Raw genomic sequence first — 20971 nt, forward strand, 5'->3', positions numbered from 1 at the left:
AACAGCATAACTACATGATATCCGAGTTATACTATAGTGTAATCTGTCGCAATATTTCTCTTTGATCTCCTAAGATGATCAAGATTGGAATGGAAATGAAATGGGGTTTAACGTCCAACTGTTCTGCTCCTAAACTGGGAGTTTGAAGACGGGCATACGCCATACAGTGTGCTACGAGGGACATTTTGCCCGGACAGCGGCCTACTCTTATATCTAATTCCAACTGCCAAGGGATCTTTTACGTGCAGGTCAATGTGTATACGCGACCTCGTTTTTTCGTCCCATCAGGTCCTCCGTCTTGCATCACTGACAAGGGGGAACCACGCCGAAAAATCTGGATGAACTTTCTCGGCCAATGCAGGCTAGCGAGCCAGCGTCTTACCCACTTAGCCACCGTGATCCCCGGATTGGAATGTACAATTATATATAAATTTTATACGAATGTACCCAAATTTTAATTTCATTTAGAGTACGTATACACGTATTATAACAAGATGTAACTATGTTTTCCAACAAAAAAGGAATTGGCGAAGAGTACAATTATAATGTACAATTATTGTCTAATAGTTCGGATGGGACGAAAAACCGAGGTCGTGTGTACACATTGGAGTGCCCGTAAGAGATCCTTTGGCATTACTCATTGGTGTGCCCGTAAAAGATCCCTTGGCAGTTGTAATTCGATATAAGAGTAGGTCGTAGCGCAGCTGTCCGGTCAAAATTGCCCTCACAGCACACTGCATTGCATATGCCTGTCTTCATTAGCCCAGTCGGAGCAGAGCAGTGGGACATTAAACCTCATTCCATTTCATTTTTCTAAGACTGGGGATGGTTTGTGCACCGGGCTACCTTACTGTAACAAGATTGAAAACAACAAATACGAGCTTTAAGCAATGCATAAAAACATCGATTTGCTGTCATGTGTATCTCCAATGGATTATGCTCGATTGTCTGTCTTCATATTGTTATAAGGTAAATCACTTTGAACTACACGTCGTAACATAACTGCGAACTATTGTTCAACTCCAGTTAATAATGGACAACATGCGATGTCTTTACTTACGATAAGTTTTAAACATTGTAAGTAAATACATTTCTTTATTTCAGAATTCACATGGATAGGCTGTGAATCCTTACCTGGTTATTTGTAAGATCGATGGTGACATGGAGATTGTCTAGAATTGTTCAAGGTAACAGACTGAAAGATGTTTATATTTCCTGTAGAACAGCATCATATATGGTGCCATGAACAACGATTGAAGTGCGTTAACGACTTGTTAACGATGTTGATGTACGTCACACAACACCTGTACGCCATCAAGAACACTTGTATTGACTTATAAACCGATATTAAGTCTTATTCTTATCTCCCTAACTCGTTCAGCCTTAAAGCCGAAACGAGTTCATACAAGTCAGAATAATATTTGTCAGTAATCAGTAATTCATTATATTAATGTTGTTGATAAATATGCATATTAATTGATGAATATGCGTATTAATGTTGTTGATAAATATGCATATTAATGTTGTTGATAAATATGCATATTAATGTTGTTGATAAATATGCATATCAATTGATGGCTATGCATATTAATGTTGTTGATGACTATGCATATTAATATCTCTCTATATAACGTCAATATTATATGCTTTCACTCTGTCCGGTGAAGAATTATATTATTTGTACTTTTAAGTATTTTATCTATTTTGCCCTAGTTGAACGATGTTGCCCAATACATTTTAGGTAAGGGATCTTTCAGGATAGTTGTCCTTCTTGCAGGGATTTGTTTATCTGATCATTAGGAAGCATCCCAACAAAAATCAAACGTTTGCAAATTTCGAGTTATCTCCCCTTTTTGTGAACGCCACACACTACAAAGTTCTTGATGATTTTTTAAAACTCCAACTGATAGTTCTTTATGTTCTTGATAATTTTTAACATTTGAACTGATATATTAAAATGAAGAATCCTATCGAATTTAGATCTTTAAAGGCTCAATACCACTCTTGTTGTAACTGAATAATATGTCCCAATCTTTATTCTGGTCAACAAATTGTACTATTATACAATATTTCAATTAATTGATGATACAAATTTCATCTTAACACACCTAATTTAAAAAATTGGAAAATTCAACTAAATGATTTGAAAAGCCTGACGTAAAGCTTTTCAAATGTTACTTGGATTTAAAAATATTTTTGAACCCTCTGGACAAGTAAAATAGGATTTAATGGATAATTTACACAACAGGTAGGACACTAACACATCTAGTACTTATAATAAGGCTATTTTTCTTGAGCTGTCAAGCCAGCACGAGTGTTATTGTCCCTTTAAATTCTAACACGCTGCCGGTTAATCTTTCCTGACAGACTTTGACTTTTAAAGTTCTTTATGGAATATTGGTGTTTTTCCTCATTGCAGAGTTATTGGCAATATATTTTGAAACCCTGTGCAAATGCCCATTGTCCATACGTTTAGGGAGTAGAATTTGGGCCGGACAGTGGGGTTTCCACGTAATTGCCATTGAATTCCAAATTGTAACGACTAGAGACACTGTCTTTTTTACCCCGGAAATGTTGGAACCAAGTTTAGAAAAATACCAAGAATCGAACCCGGGAGATTCTATTTCATAGTCCTTCTAACTCGAATACGACTTCGTCAGTTTTGGCCGAGGAAGTTCATCAGGGTTTTCCGACATGGTTTCGCCATGACAGTGGTGCAGGACGGAGGGCCTGACATGGACAGCGGTCTAGTCGTTCGGATGGGGGCGAAACACTGAGGTCGCGTGTATACATTGGCGTGCACGTAAAAGATCCCTTGGCAGTTGGAATTCGATATAAGAATAGGCCGCAGCGTTACTGCCCGGGCCAAATTTCCCTTATAGCACACTGCAGTCGAAGCAGAACAGCAGGACGTTAAACCCCATTTCATTTCATTTGCTTCTCCAGTTAATTATATAAACGACTTATATCAACTGACATCAAAGTACCGAACTACTTTTTAAGCAGTAAAACGATGAGATGAAATATTCCTACACAACGTTCGATTACTTCTGGAATAAACAGGATTACAATTGAACTTTATCAAATTTGTTAGATTGCTTTTAAAACGCTGAATTGCCTTTACACAATTCATTCCAACCATTTTATTTGCCAGAACTTTTTTTCCGCGTGCTACTAAAATTCCTGTTACCATTATTTAATTTGCTAGCTCATCTCAATAACTGTCAAGACTTGATACATGTCCACTCAGCACATGTCAGGTGAATCAAACCAATATTCAGTTGAAATAAAATTGTGTTTTAACGTCCTAGTTTTCTGCTCCGACTGGGCTAATGAAGACAGGCATACCATGTGCTATGAGTGGAATAATTTTGCCCGGACAACGGCGCTATGGTCTACTCTTATATCGACTTGCAACTGCCAAGGGATTTTTTACGCGAACGCCATAGTGTACACGGGACCTTAGTTATTCCTTCCGGTCCTGCACCAATGACAAGGGGGGAGCACGCCTGAAAATCCTGATAAAATTTATCGGCCAATGCAGGGATCGAACACCCGACAAGGGGAAACCACCTAAAAAATCCTGATGAAACGTCTCGGCCAGTGCAGGGATCGAAACACGGGACCTCAAGATTAGCGAACCAATGTCTTACCCCCTTAACCACCGTGGCGCACTCAATATCTGCCAGATTTGATACATGTCTACTGAGGATAGGTCAATGTAGTCTTAATATCAGAAGAATGCATATTAGGTGAATCAACCAAGTGTCGGGTCATGTTCTATTATTAAAGACCTACAAAATAATATATTTAATTTCCTTGGATATGGCACCAGACGAAAAGATCAGTGTGGTTAATTGGCGAGAATCCATGATCTTAAATCATGAAACCATTCTGCTGTTCCTTTGATTAGAGGTTATATATATATATATATATATATATGTATATCTGGACATAGTTTATTTTGTTTTTCGACTATACCGGAGTAACCGTATCTGTAGAAGTTTTGAAGTCGATTCCAAAACGATTACTAACTTAAAGCTAACGCATGCGACAGACATTGTTTTAACGTGATTAAGCAAATTTTAGGCAACCTGCGATTCTGTCTAATTCATGGCTATGAATGTGTTTGTGTGTCCAAACATTTGCAAGCCATGGTTCAGGAATTGCCATCGCGGATATTGTACCTAGTGATATCAAAATATAAAGGCGGACCGGCATTTTGTTAAATCAATTGCTATTTTAGTTTACGCTAATTGGTTAAACAAAACGATTTATAATTACTTCAGCAGTACGCATCGATTTATGCACGACTTCCGAGCGACGAGCAATTATTTGTCGCGGAATATCACATTTGGGGACAATTAAAAAAACACCCGTAGGTTGACAGCAGGTTAGTTTTAGTCTTACAAATAAAAGTTGTTAATTTCCACCCATTAATAGCCCAATCAAACAGTTTTCTCAATAATTTAAACACCGGTGGCGTTCAGTCCGTATCGTTCTATAACTGAAATATCTGCATTCACTTATTTCCGACGAAACGAATCCTATTACAAGAATCGAAACCAATTTCGTTTGTTAACTGAAAGTTGACGTGCAACTATAATCTAGATTGACTTCCTACGCAACAAATAATGCCAACGTTTAATATATACCGTGTACGTGAGATCTGAATGAATTTAAGTTATCATACATGATATTTAATCCAACATCGACCAAATATTTATACATTAAAGTTGATTATCAACTTAATTTCAGTCAAGGTACATCGATCTATTTTATGTTTTTCGTCTGGCGCATCGACCACGACTTCCTTTCATAATTCATCAATAACAAGATAAATACCCTCTCAATTTTACTACGCTATTAAAACTAAACAATGTTACTTGTTTAATAGTATTTGTCGTGAAAATCACTCAATGGGAATACAAACCGTTTTAATGTCTACCCTTTCTCGTCTGTGTTTTCATTAAGTTAGGAAGACCACACTTTATCAGAAAGATATATTTCATGACGTGACTGTCAGAATAGATTTAGATTTTAAGGCAAATTCCTCCAACATACATCACTATAACTTTAAGTTACTTAAGAATTAAGTGATTTTGTGCAGTGCAATGAACTCTTGGTTTCTGACTGGGTTAATATTTATCATAAGTTAAGATTTAGATAAAGAGCTGACTATTCTTACTATAATAGTTCGAAAATAGATAATGCAAAATGAAAATATTGAAGATTTCATTTTAATTTCTTTATTCTGACCCAAGTTATCACTGTTTGTAGTTTTGGCAAGATGTGTGCACTGTGGTAACCAGAGCACTGGTATATTCGAGACTTAGCCTAGCTTTCCCGTGTTTAAATTAAATTTTTAAATCGCGAGTATCCGACACCATCGAGAGTTAATTGTGGTCTTGTTTTGTTAATAAATGTCTAATTTATATAACATTTCAAGCCTTAAAGAAAGACTTATAAAGGCAGATTTAGCTCTTACATAACGTATGTTTAATATTTATCCTGTTCCATATGAATGAAACATGCTTTGGGTTAAACGTAACGTACTTACTGTTTCTAAAACAACTTATGCCACTTTTTAACAGTGCTGTATTTTCAGTTTATCGCGTAATGCGTCTAGATCCAACTTATTCGTCCCTTTATTTTTTGTTATGTACGTATAATAAGATGGTACCACAGGTGGACCACACTTCGTTTTGTATCACATGCACCCTTTAAATGCAAACGATCACGTGGCTAAGTGGGTAAGACGCTGGCTCGCTAGCCTGGAGGTCGGGTGTTCGATCCCTGCATTGGCCGAGAAAGTTCATCCAGATTTTCCAGCGTGGTTTCCCCCTTGTCAGTGATACAGGACGGAGGACCTAACAAGGACAGCTGTCTAGTCGTTCGGATGGGAAGAAAAACCGAGGGCCCGTGTACATATTGGCGTGCACGTAAAAGATCCCTTGGCAGTTGGAATTCGATATTAGAGTAGGCCGTAGTTCCGCTGCCCGGGCAAAATTTCCCTCATAGCACACTGTATATGGCGTATGCACGTCTTCATTAGCCCAGTTTAGGAGCAGGACGTTAAACTCTATTTAATTTCATTTCATCAGCATGATATTAAAATAGAACTTTAATCAAGCAACAAGTTGTCTGTGTTTGACCCCCTCGTCTTAATCAAGCAAAACAGTCTGCTTTTGTTATGTAATAATAAAGTTCAATATTCAAGTGATGTTTATATTTTATATTCCAAACTATATCTATAAATACACAAGAGGTATGTCTGAAAAGGTGTATTTTTAAAAATGTTGTTATTCTTAGACATCTGTGTTGACGAAGCCATAAAGAACTGTAGTATCACTCAAGCAGTACAGCTACATTAAAGTAAATATTCATTTGTCTGATCAGTTAAAAGGTGATTCTTTGTAAGGGGGAGAATTGAGTTTAGGCAGAGTACATTGGTTGGAACCAGGCGAAATGAACCTTAACGTTATTTGACTGTCCTTTCCTAGACCATTCGTCAAATCTTTTCCTGACAAGGGGTTTTATAAATATGCTGTTGCTTTACCCGGCAGACTTTTATTTCTAGCACAGATCGGCCCGCCCATGAATATAAGGTCACAATTGTATAGGTTTCATATAAAATAAAATAAAACCACCAAAAACCTAAACACTTCATCGTGATCTTCTTTTATCTTTACATTAGCTATCCCTGATAGAGATCTGGCTATTGTGCCCGGATACGCTCAAGGTGACGCTGGTCATTCGATAAATCATTACCTTATTGGTAAGTGGAATTGTGGACTGGAACGTCGATGGCGTTTCGCAAAACGCAGGTAAAACTTGCGTCTAGGTTAATCAAGTATTTTGTTATACAATTCTACTGAACTTACGTATATGCAAAGTTAGACAAGCTTTCTAAAACTGTCTAAAGTTACACTAGCTTCATAAAACGATCTCAAACCGTTACTTGTAGGTAAAACAGTTCTAAAACGAAACCTTGTATGTTACAGGCTTTGTAAAACAGGCCTCAAAGCCATTAACTGTAGGTAAAGTTACATAAGCGCCGTAAAACAGGACCCAAAACCTTTACATGGATCCATATGCGTCGTAAAACAGGTTGAAAATCTTTAACAAAATTGCACGTTGCGAAATGAATTGGCGGATGTGTCGCACATATTGCATACATTTTAGTTTGAACGTGCTCATGACAGTTTCAGTTTTGTTACCGCTAGACGGCGATCGATGAGGTTTTAGAGGACGGCAACACGTGCACGTGTTTGAAGTTCTCGAGTATAGCGTATATAAGTTTTAACAATCTATAATATCCTGTAAGTAAATGTTTGGTTATTTGGAAATAGAATGTTTTAAAGTCAACAGACTTCAGACTGGGGTTGTTTACTGAAACCCTTCAGGAAGAGTTCGGTATACGTAAGGAGAAGGATCACTTTCACCAAGAAATGAAATGGGGTTTAACGTCTGCTCTAATCCGGCTATTGTGGACTGACATGCTGATATATACCACGTGGTGTTTCGTAATGGACACATTATTGCATTGGCAAGACGTATATTCTCATTCCATTCTTTTTCACTGTATAATATATTTCATAGTTCTTCGAGGAGTCATGGTGGCTAAGTGGTTAAGACGCTGGCTCGCTATCCTGGAGGTCGTGAGCACGCTCCCTGCATTGGCTGAGAAAGTTCATCCCCCTTGTCAGTGGTGCAGGACGGAGGGCCTGACAAGGACAGCTGTCTAGTCGTTGGGGTGGGACGAAAAACCGTGTACACATTTGCGTGCACGTAAAATATCCCTTGGCAGTTTGAATTCGATATTCGAGTAGGCAATAGTGCCGCTGCCCGAGCAAAATTTCCCCCATAGCACACTGCATGGCGTATGCCTGTCTTCAATAGCCCAATCGGAGTAGAACAGTAGGATATTAAACCCCATGTCATTTCATTTCATTTTTTATTTCTTCTCAATGATTATTGATTAAGAGTAAGTTATGTCTCTGGACATGGTATTTTAATACCAGTTATTATATTTTTGATTGTTATGTTTCCATGTAAATCTATAAATAGATGTCTTAATATACTTTTTTACAGATCGGGTTATATAAAGTGTTTATTTTTGAAACCCTGTGGGATCTCCTGTTTATAATCTGTTTACTATAACCTTATGGGATCTCATGTTTCTTTTTTATAATCTATTTACTATAAACGATTGTTTAGCGAGTGACATTACTGAAAATAGATGTGCTGCACTATTGCAAAGTCAAAAGTTTATCTGTAAATACTGTTATGGTTTATAATGTTCCCGAGACCGTCAGCTAATTTGGGGTATTAATAAAGTCCTTATATGGGATCGGCAGTCTTTATTTGGTTTAATCAGATTATTCAGCGAGTTTTTGTCCTGAAAATAGCTTCGCTGCATTGCTGCTATATCAAACTAATATATAAATATTATCAGTATAAGACTATTATGTATTTTAATGCAGCTTAAATAATTCTGTATCATGATATACTCTAATTAGGGTAAGAACAGGGTTTATACAAAGAACTCTAAAATTAAAATACGTGTTATTTATTTGGCTACATCATCATTTTCAATCAAAAGTTGGCGATATATCAGAAAATATCTGACAACATCAACCAATACAAATGTAATATACTGATAATTTTCGTCTTTCATATTAATAGATTGTATCACGATCGTCTGTTATGATAAGAAATTTGTCATTTATATCGAAATCATTCCATTAATAAGAACATGTTCAGTGATGCAATGCCCACAATTCCTACAGACTGTCATGTTGACAACCGTGTTAGTTCGCGTACAATATTATCTCTACCCATTATCCCGTACACAAAGCCACAAATTGATAGTAAAGGTAAAATATATCTTGACAGTTTGAAATTCCAAGGAGAGGAAGCAGAAACGTCGTCACGCTATGTAATAATTAACTCGTTGAATTTATTTTGTAGGCTTATTAGGCAATTTAAATCTATAAATAAAAGTGTCAATCAAAGTCCGTAAATACAGTAAAATGGCCTATTAGTGTTTTATTTTCTTTAAGTGGCAAATAGCGACTGGGCACACTGAAACACATTTATATGAATTCAACCACTTCTTATACAAAAAACCCCCCGAATATTCGGCCAGTATTCTCTTATCAATAACAGAACACAATTTTTATGGGAAACAATCACTGTTTTATTCTAAAAGCACGACGTTTCGAGTAGCCTCTTATCATTGTGCTTGATAACGATAAGAGGATACTTTTAGAATAAAACCAGCTATTGTTTTCCATAAAAATTGTGTTCTGTTAATGTGTTTCCCAGTCGCTAAATGCCACTTAAAGATTATATTCTCTTATCCCTTTCAATGTGCATCACCAGGAGAAAAGAGTAAGCAGAGTATCTGGTGCATGACACCCACCTCTACCATAACCGGGCAAATACAAAACATAAGCTAGAGATAAAGATCTGATAGAAGAAACAAACATTTCATATTGATGACCAATACCCTGCTGAAGACAATACATTTCTTTTAAATACTGTGTAGGTGTTAAATATCCGTGTTTCGGTATTTTGTTTGTGCGCACTCTTTATATTTGCTTTCATTACAAATATAAACAAGTTTTTTTATGATATAACCCGTGACGCAATGCTCGGGGTAACATATCTACCCGTTATTTGATTCACAACATAGTTAATAATTATCATAGACGTTTAGTAGAGAAGTAATACAATGTTAAATATATGTTACATACCAGCCAACAAAAGGTAGTAGGGGCAGTATACAAACCGAAGGGGACCGCGCGACGTAAATTAAATGAGCTGCGTAAATTCAAAGACACAGTATCTATTGGTTGGAATAGAGGCATTAGTCAAAATAATGAAGCCATCTTTGAAACCATAAGAATGCTTCGTGTTCTAATACATGCCATCATCTTACATAATCTGGGTTGATAATGAGAAATCCGCACGTTCATTTCGTAGACGACAGGCCTGTTATTCCATCTCAGTGAGTCGTACAAGGGGGTATCGAAAACATTCCTTTTATATCAAAAGATTCCTTAGAAATTCTTTCCCGAAACTGTCGAGCTGGACAGATTACTGGAGAAATAGTTTTCCACGCTGATCAATAGATACAGAATACCCCACACGGTTCCGTCTAATAACTCTAATAATATTTCAATTCGTTATCTTTTAACCCCAGAAGAAAGAAGAAATAATCAGAACCCAATTTAAAGATCCTGGCTCACACACCGAGACGACAGAAGCTCAGTCTGATAATTTAAAAAAAAAATCCAAATTTAAGAACTATTTATCCTATTAGCGTTTTTTCCAATTATTTTTTTTAGTAAAAAAAACAAACAATTTCTTTTATCCTTCTAAAGGCAATTAGATTCTGTCATTTTCTGTCTTTATTCACAGATTAGCCATATTTTATACGAATCGGTGGTTTGAATTCTATCGCTCGATTTATTTCTACCATTTCTCTCTAGAAGCGATAAATTAACAAACCCCCCACAATTTAACCATCCGTTACCGAACACCGTCGGCAGATCAAACGAACCTTATTGAATGGTCCAATCTATTTACCGTTACACATCAAAGTCATCAAATGAAATGAAATAAACTGGGGTTTAACGTCCTGTTTCTCAGCACGAGCAGGATGTATAAAAACATTAATAAACCAATACAATGAGAAGGATTATGCTCGGACAGCGTCTTTTCAGCCCTCTCTTCATATTCCAAGGGATCTTTTACGTGCACTTCAATGTGTACACATGATCAAGAGGAATCACGAGGAGCATGCTCGAAGTAAGTCTAATGAATCGGATCGAGAGTTTGTCAGAAGTAATTGTAGATTCAGTCGCCACGGCTTCTGGAACCCAGGTCTAAACTATTGCTTTCAGTTAGCGTGAGTAGAATGAATGGAATGATAAAAAAGTGTCAGTACTCTACATAAAACTCTCCGGGGACTCATCATTTATTTTTCGCACATCAACTCTACAATAATATGGATGGTCTACAAACAATATGCGACCCAAAACTAAATAATATCAACAAAGAAACGGTTGAATTAATCTATAAAATCACTATTTGTTTTCGTAAATGAATCCCGAAGCAAATACAGAATACGCATAAAAAATAGGAATACAATGAACGAAATGAACGTAATGTCAACCCACATTCTCTTTCTACGATTTAATAAATAATGTCCAGTAGATGGATAATACTGCGAGATAAGAAATTATTGCGCGTTGCATTTTGTAATGAGGTCAGATGAAACCATTGACACAATAATACAAATGTAATATTTATATATGCCAGAAAATAGAATTGGCCCCGTGTCCGGATTTGTAGGATTACTGGTAAATACGAGGCCGTGCTAGGGACAGTGTATGCTTTCCGTTCGTATGTGATGTGTAGAAATTGGTAGAGCCTACACCAATGACGTTTCGAGTTCAGTCTAACATCGCGACTTCTTAGTTTATTACGTTATTTTTCTTAAAGGTTTCAAACGCCAACCTTATCACCGTACTGCCAGTAGATGACATGTTTGATCTGTTTTTGATTGGAATTTATGAATGATTGTTTTATGCTTCGGTTATATTAATTCTTTAAAAGAGACTCAATTGATAATTTTCATTTCTATATTGTAGAAGGGGCGAAAGAAAATAATGTATTGCCGGGGGCCTAGAACATAATACCCACGGGTATAATGACAGATTTATCATTGGGCTAGAGTTGAGGTTACAACAAACACGTTGCTTCCAACGAGCTTCACGGTGCGGTCTATGAACGGCTGCTTCCGGTCTTGGGTGGTTGCTTTCGGTCTTGAATGGTTGCTTCCGGTCAAGTTCAACCACGTCTACAACAAACCCGTTGTGTCCAACGTGCTTCACGTTGCGGTCCATGAACGGCTGCTTCCTGTTTTGGAAGGTTGCTTCCGGTCTTGAATGGTTGCTTCCGGTGAAACAAGAGAGGAGAAGTGAAGAGAAAGCGAGCAGAGATAAGAGTCCGAATTATCCTTGAACTACGGGATGACAAAAACCCTGCCCTGTAGTATATTGTCTATGTGCCTTTCACTGGGACATTGTTCGTGGGGTATTATACCCCGGATCCCATATTTTCAGAGTCGCCATGTTAACGACAAGAAGTTATCACAGATACTGAGAACGAATCTATATATTTGTTGTGTTAATGGTATTTGATGAAAGTCAGAGATTATTGATAAACGTGGTATTTGAATACGTGATATATGTGTTTCTGTGTTCGTGACGTTAATGGAACATACAGTAATTAACTTTTATAGGTGACATTGCAGCATGATTCCCCAATTACTCATGTATGAATAACTAATACGTGTATATGATGGGTATCATCTCTCCTGCAACATCCGATTCTACGTAATTATAATATTACATTTAAAAGAGAACATCCGTAATGAAGTGGTAGGGCATTTGTTTCGCAACCAGAATTATTTCAGGGGGTCCGTGTCGGCGGCGCTGACGAGGACTATGTGCGTAGTTGTTCGGATCGGACGAAAAGACAATGTGTACCCATGTACATCGGAATTGTCCAAGCTATATTCTCACATATCCGAGGTGACACTTAGGCCCATCCTTGTACGAAGAGTAGGCGAAAACGCCGTTGTGCGGGTAATATCTCACCCCATATCCCGGATTTCACCCGTAACCGCTGAAATGAAAATTATCAATTGAGTCTCAAAATTGCGTTCAGACGTTAATCGCCATTCCATTCAACAAGACCAGAAACACGACATGAGTCTCTAATTTTATTTCAAACAAACTAAATAGATGTCGGTAAAATGTCCGCCAGACTCAAATTTCAAGTTTTAATGGATAGATTGTCAGATGTATAAAGCACCGCTTAGATCGCAAGACAAGTTCCTGATACAAAAATAAACTATAAATTCAAGATTCCGTCTTTCTCCAGAGAACACAAAGCAGGGTTTCGTCATCTTTTCAAAACATCTAATCAATGAAGTCAGTGACCAGAACGAACCTGTCAGAACCGCGGGAAACAGCATGCGTTTTAAAAGATGTAATGTACAGTTATACTGTATAAAAACCTAATCGAGACAGCGATTACTATGATCAGATGACACATTTTTAAAAAACAAACTATAGCTATCCTCATCTGTGAAGACATATCACAAAACATTAGACATGAAGTGGGTTTAGTATGAAGCTATCACCTAGACTTGTTTACTGAAATTAAAACCTCAGAAATGACACAGAGGGCATTACGCACAAATGCGAGAAATGAGCTCAACGTTCTGTAGTCCACCACATGGGACATTTTGCCTGGACAACGGTCTTTGTGTCTACTTCTTCCATCACCGGGGAGGGGTGGCCGAATGTATCATAAGGTCTGTCATTGAGTCAACTGGCGTGGTTTCGACTCTCTTCTTGTACGTGACAAAGAGTAGGGTCCCCATAAAATTAAACCATATGTTAGTCCCAAAATGACCTAGTTTGTGTCGGGTGGACGTTAAAACCCATTTCTCTCTGTCTCTCTCTCTCTCTCGGTCTCTCTCTCCATCCATCACCACTGTAAAGATGTGACAAGGGGCTGGAATTCTCGAGGATCTTTCTCCCCCGACAGCGGTATCGATCTGTAACCTCCTTGTTAGCGAGCAAGCGCCTTACTCACCGAGCCACCTCGACATGCATATTTTAAAATAATAGTATGCAATGATATTGGCATTGCTGACTGTAAAATTTGGATGTATAAATTTGTATTAATGGGTGGCAAAGGTCATTAACGAACGAGTCCATTGATAGAATAGTGTCAATTTTCCTAAGAGTGATGGATCCAACACACTGGACATGTTAAAAGGCGTTTGCTTTATAACTTGCCATTTTCATTAACTCGAGGGTTAATACTCGATTTCCCGTAACTTATTCAGAAGTTGTCCATTGTATTTGTGGATTCCATTAAGACATTCGTTTTGTTGTCCTGTTTTTCAACGAATTGTATTCAAATGACCAAACTCATTGCAATACAACTAAAACTATTATCCCCTATAGAGATAATTCCAGATACAACGTTCAATCCATTTTAGATTTCATGTCTATTTTTCTTATTCCACCTTTAATCAAACACTGAAAGACACGGTGATTTATTGAAGAAGCGTATCGAGTTTTTGTCTCCTTTTCATTAAAATCCAGATAAATTAATCTACTCCAAATTGAAAATTGTAAAACGGGATTATGTTTGAAATTGCATCATTTACCAAGTTGTATGAATAGTAAAAGAAGGGTGAAGGGGCTAAACCAGACAGTTATCCATACATGCATAGCGACCAGTGCGCTTGTTTTTGGGCTGCTCCGAAATCCGAAATAAATTTGTAAATTTGATTGAATGGCTACTCAAAAAACGTTCTTTGAAAAATCGACATTCTGTCATTTTTATTTTTTGTTTCGTGAAAAACTGAAAAGTTTTCTAGAACGTGTGATTAACCAGCTGCGTTAGAGCAGCCAGTCTTCTATTCAGGCGCCCTTGGTGATTGTGCGGTTGTTTTTCTGGGGTTATCAATGCTCGGAAGGGCGCCTTTCATTCTTAAATTCATTAAAAATATAAAACATGTCGCACAGGTTTCTGGAAGGGCGCTTTATCCCCCTCCCCCATGTTCATTACCACTGATACGAGTGACTCAAGCCACGCCCAAAATGTTACAGCGTGTTGCTCTAACATTCCCTCTGATGTTTCATTTAGTAGTTAACTAACCAGTATTAGTAGAGTTTACATAATGTAGTGTTTAACTTGTATATAGTATATCTTAAATATATACCAGGGTATACACGGAACCTTGTTATTTCGATCCATCCGTACCGACTAGGTGCTGTTCCATGGTAGGCCCCATCCTACACCATTGACAAAGGGAAACTGTGTCGGAAAATCTCGAGGTACTGCCTCGTCTCGTCCTGCACCCGGATCGAACCGGGGAGTTCCTGGTCAGCAAGCCAGTACCTTACCGGGAAACCCCTGGTCAGCAAGCCACTACCTTACCGGGAAGCCCCTGGTTAGAAAGCCAGTGGCTTATCGGGAAGTTACTGGTTAGCAAGCCAGTACCTTATTGGTTAGTATAATAAATTTAAAATTCAACGGTCCACCAGCTTGGGTTCATTAGGATTAAAAATTGCGGTCCATCAAAAGATTTCTCCAAAAATATTAGGTGACAATGGTTGATTTTGACCAGATCATTCTTGTTGCCTGCAGTCTTTGCCGAATGTTAAAACATTTTCAATTGATCATATCTCAAAAACAAATAAACAACACCTTTAGAGTGATGTGCCTTTTAGAGATTCTAAATATTTTCACATTATTTTAGTTTTCAAAGGATTCAAATGACGAATAAAATAATTAAATGGTAATTACCGCAGGACATCACCACCCACAAACAAAAGGGATTGGACAAAGCTGCGAACAAGACACCAGACAATAGCAAGCAATACACAACAAACGTTGATATCAGATCAAGTTATTACTACATTGAGTTCTAAATTGTCAGTTTTGGAATAGAATATTTGGAAACGGCGGTTACATGTTACTTGGCCGTTGTCGTGTCCACTGTCGCTGTCATCTACGTAGTGATTTCATCTATGGCAATCTACGTACTGTAGTTTATCACATCAATTAACTGGACCGGAAATAAACTAGGATTAATTTCACTTGGTGATCTGATTTAAAGGCGTGAAAGACACTAACTCCTAGTCTGGTAACCAGGTTACATTAAGATGGACGACACTTTATAAATACTTAGCTTTATTAGTGGTGACGTAAAGGGTAACATGTCACAGTGGAATTGCACGGCGCCGCCTGTTGTTACATCCGACATAACATCGTGGACGGCACATACCTGATTAAATTAGCCCTCACGGGTGTAGAAAAGTAGGATGTTAAGAGTCGGGAAAAGACAGAGAACAGCATAGGTTGTGGATACCGGCTACGTAAAACGGAAGGCGCCGTGTTGCTTTAACAGATTGGGGAAATTGGTTACGTCAGCAATGTATACTCTACCGAGGAAAGTAGATTTGGGTTAAGTTAAACTCAAAGCTCTCTTGTTGTGAAATAACTAAATTTCACGACTTAATTGAAGTTAACATGTACTCAAATTCATTATATATATTATATAATTGTCAGTGATACAGGTGGGAGGAAACATCGAGTTCCCGTGTATACATTGACGAGCACGTAGCAGAATCTTTGACAGTTGGAATTCGATATACGAGTATGCCGTAGCGGTGCTGTCACTCAGAGCTTACTGTATGGCGTGTGCCTGTCTATTATCTCGGAAAAGTAGGACGTTAAACCCTACGGAGAAGTAGATTTGGATTACACCAGTCGCAAAGCTCTCGGCAACCTTTTAGTTGAACGAGAGAGGAAGTGGATTTGGGTTACACCAGACTCAAAGCTCTCAGCAACATCTTTCTTCAACAGAAACGGAAAGTTGATAACGGTTGCGTAAAACTAAACGTAGATATCAGTGTATCAATAGAAGAGTTCATTAATCATGTCAGCAATTCTAGTGGATTCTCATCGACTCTTGCTTCAAGTAGCCTGGTCTACAATCAACAGTGTCGTATGTCAGCACTTGTACACAAGTTGAACGGCTTTCCATAAACTACTTGATTTGCCCTCATTAAAAACGACTCGGTAAATTCACATTTCTTCAAGGATTTTTTTCTTTTAATTCAAGGCATTGGATAACAAGTAGCGTGGTGTTATAAATGTACCGCGTCTCTTATTGTGACTAGTGAATCGTTTCCCGGTCAATTGTCACATTTCTTACAAAACGCCACTTCTCTTTTTTTTTTGTAGAAATGTTCGATTTTACTGACGTACTCTCACTTTCAAATTGAATGACAAATACAAAACATATTTTAAAAATGAAAAAAAAAAACATCAGTTAGATGAATATAACTATTTTGTCAACCGTGTGCGACTATAATACGTCATATAGATATGTGATAATGGGGATGTAATCGTTATTGAAAAGAATTTCTTACATCTTAATTTTTTTCTGGAATATGATCATGGCTCTGACGATTTCAACATAACGGTCCTAATTTTTTAAACTTCATTTCCCATTAATAGTTCAAGCTTAAGGCAAAGAAGATTGCAAGCTTAAAAACTGAAAAAAGAGACACTTTTATAAAGGTTGAACGCTATCCTGACATTTTCCCCAACTTGCTTCTGTCACCACGTCTACGGTATGGAGCCAGCGGGACTGACACGTGAACGTTTTCTTGTTTCTCGGATGGCACGAAACACCGAGATCCGCCCGTTTACACGTTGACATACACGTTGGAATATGTTAAAGAATAAACGGAAAGGCTGCTAACAACAAAACAAATTGTTCAACTTTGACGATAGAAAAAGAAAACTGTATGTTAGTTGTGGACATACGCGACAGTTCGTATCATTTGTACAAAGAGGTGGAAGGTGGGGGTAGCCGCAGTTAGCCAGTACTCTATATCGGCGTTTATATTTTGTGTGTGGGAGAGAGAGAGAGAGAGAGAGAGAGAGAGGGGATGACGTTTAACGTCCACTCGACACAAACCAGGTTATTTCGGGACTGACGTGGTTGAATTTTATTTTATTAATTGGCTTGCGCGTAGGGGTCTTTAGCAATGGGTGGAAACCGGAGGACCCGGAGAAAACCCACAAGGTTGGACAGGCGACCCTACTCCTTGTCACTTACAGCTGGGGAATCGAAACCACGCCAGTTGACTCAATGACAGACCGTATGATACAACGCGCGCTAACCAAGCGACCGTTCCTTTTGTCTTTGGAGAGATTCAAATCAGCTCGTGGTAAGACCACCTTCGCGGCGCTGACTCGAGAGAGTTCTGCAGGATTTTACAGCCTGTATTCGTCTTGTCATGGAGGAGAGTTTAGCGAGAAACGCCTCTAGTCTTCAATCTATGCACGTAAAAGATCCCCTGGCGGTTGGAAATCAACGTACAAGTAGGCTCAAGCAAAATTTATCTCATAGCATAGAGCATGGCACATGCCCGTCTTCATAAGCTCAGTTTGTATAGAAAAGGAGGATGTCAAGCCTCATTGTATTCATTTGACCATCATTGCCTATACTGCACGTACCGCGAACAATCGTTATGGCTGTTAGAAAAAAGGATAGATTCTGATAATAGTCCAAAATTTTACTTCGCCGACCTATCGAGATATGTAGTCTTCGTCGACCTATCGAGATATGTGATCTTCGTCGACCTATCGAGATACGTCATCTTCCTTGACCTATCGAGATATGTGGTCTTCGAGGTAGTTTGTGTGGTTGAAGTTATTGGCATTTTATGTATGTCAATTATGTAGTTATGGTAACGTTTATTTTTCACGCTTCTCATATTTGGTTTCCTGTAATCTGCTCAGAATTGACTGATGTTTAAATAAATTAAAACTAATTTATTTTTAAAATCATGTATAATAAAAACATTCCGTAGAAGATATACACCATGATTTAATATATTTATAACAATTAGAAAAATGTATTAAAATGACATAAAAAGAGTTTAAATGAATATCTGAGGAGATGGCTAATACTGAACAATACAATTAATATGAGAAGCTCTAGAAGGCGCAAGCATGTCTAACCGCGTGTACGACACCCGTCACTGCGGTTTTCAACACTATAATCTTACTGTACAACCACTGTCCAAAAAATTCTCTTGGCATACAACATGCCGTGTGCTATCAGGAACATTCTGCCCGAACAGCGGCCCTACGACCTACTATTATATCGAATTCCACCTGTCAAGGGCTCTTTTACGCACTCACCATTATGTACACCTCGGTTTTTCTTCCCATCCGAACGACCAGACAGCTGTCCTAGTAAGGCCCTCGTTCTGCATCGCTCACAGGGGGTAACAACGCCGGAAAAAACCCGAGCAACTTTCTCGGCCAACACCGGGGGCGAACCTGACCGAAACCTAGCGGACCAGCTTCGGGCTTACTGAACCACCGCGGCTCACAGAACGCTTAACAGATGAAATTCAAAGACGGGTAGGCTGTGGAGCCGTTGTCCGGATCAAATGTTCCTAATAGCCCAGTTGGTGAAGAACAGAAGAACGTTAAACATTATTTCATTTCATTAAATTTTTTTATAGATACACAATTACAGAATTGGTTTGAACCTTGTTATTTTAAGTTTGTCTATATATATATGTTGCTTCAAATTTTGTTATATTGTATTAGCTTGAAAACGTTGAGAGATTACTCTTCGAAACGTCGCCTAAATAAATCAGTAGCTGTTTTCCAAAGGTATGTTTATAGTTTGTGAATATATTCTTGTTTTATGAAGCAAATCAGAATATTGAATCTAAAAAGTTCTACACATTCTGTTATAGAACAGATACTTTCCATGGTCGAGCTGCGATCAAATAACTTAATAATAACTTCAAGAAACCCAACCATAGTACCATGTCTCCATATGAGGTTCCACATGAAAAGAAGTTCTACACGACTTATTTTATTTACAATTGTTAAAATGTTGTCGGTATTAAAATGTTTTAAAAATTGCGAAAATGGAAACTATTGTTTATGTTGAGAATACTGTGTCTTGCATGCAGTTTAATAAACCAGTACTCTATTATTCTATAATTTCCAGTAGATGGTTTCAGTTGCTTTGCGGTAGTTGAAACCTGGCGGTACCGAATGTAACAATTAAAAAGAGGGGAACGGAGAGAGAGAGAGAGAGAGGGGGGGGGTAATGCTTTTGAACGTCTATTCGGGACAAATATTTGGTACAATTTTATTTCAATACTTCGCTTGCGCCCGCTTGCGCATATTTGTAGGAGCTGCGAATGGAAACCACAGGATCGAAAACAAAACGAGGTTGAACTGGCGATCCTACTCACGTAAATATTGAGATACTAGACTCAATGACAGATCTAATGATCTAAAACGCACGCGCTAGACGACCCAACCTCCCCAAAAAGGAGAGAATATAATATATTTAAAGAGTAGCTTGCGATTTGTTGGCATTCTTTCATTAATTTTGGATTTGACATAATTTGATTATGTAGTGACATGGACCATGATCAATTTTGCTATCAATCTCTGACATATACGCGGATTACTTCGAAGTTTGCAGACACACGCCTTTAATAATTTGTTTGGTGCTTAACGAACGTTCATATAAAAGTGTGATATCTTAATCTAATAGTAAATGTAAAAGAACCGCACCTCATATGATAACAAAATATAATCCCAGAAGAACACATAACAAAATGAAATGAAATGAAATGGGGTTTAACGTCCTACTGTTCTGCTCCTATGCTGGGCTAATGAAGACGGGCATATGGGAAATTTTGCCCGGGCAGCGGCACTATCGCCTACTCTTATAACGAATTCCAACTGCCAGGGGATCTTTTACGTTCATTCCAATATATACACGGGACCTCGGTTTTTCGTCCCATCCGAACGACTAGACAGCTGTCATTGTCAGGCCCTCCGTCCTGCATCACTGACAAGGGGGAACCACGCAAGACACATAACACATAGGAAATTGTTAGAAACATGCTTGAAGTTTCGATGATTCTGCGAGCTTAGGGTCGTTTTGAGGTTGGAATTATTCAATGCATAACCAATCACGTTCCTTTATTTACCGGGTATTAAATACCAAACCAAATAGATCAAATAACCATGTGTTTTGTTTCAGGAGAATGTTGTAACTTTGTCAAACATAGATTACTATTCAATCACAGAAAGTTTTGAGATTATATTATATAGATTACAATTCAGTGCCAAAATGGTTTGAGATTAGAATTGGGCAATGTCTTAGCTAATCGCCTTCTAGTGATTCTCTGAATTCAATTTTAAACCACGCCGATCAAAAAGTCCTCATTTTGTTTCAGAAGAAAGTGGTAAAAGGTACCTTTGCCATACATATATAATACGATCTAATAACAAAAAGTATTTTAAA

The 20971-nt window shown here is 38.0% G+C and overlaps 1 protein-coding gene across 1 annotated transcript in view; it reads right to left on the minus strand.

The window, feature by feature from the left end:
- Positions 1–20971, minus strand: part of LOC126827836 (uncharacterized PE-PGRS family protein PE_PGRS54) — a 35319-nt gene that overhangs the window by 14108 nt on the left and 240 nt on the right. The window lies entirely within an intron of this gene.

This window comes from Patella vulgata, chromosome 7, assembly GCF_932274485.2.
Source record: "Patella vulgata chromosome 7, xgPatVulg1.2, whole genome shotgun sequence".
NCBI classification, from domain to species: domain Eukaryota; kingdom Metazoa; phylum Mollusca; class Gastropoda; family Patellidae; genus Patella; species Patella vulgata.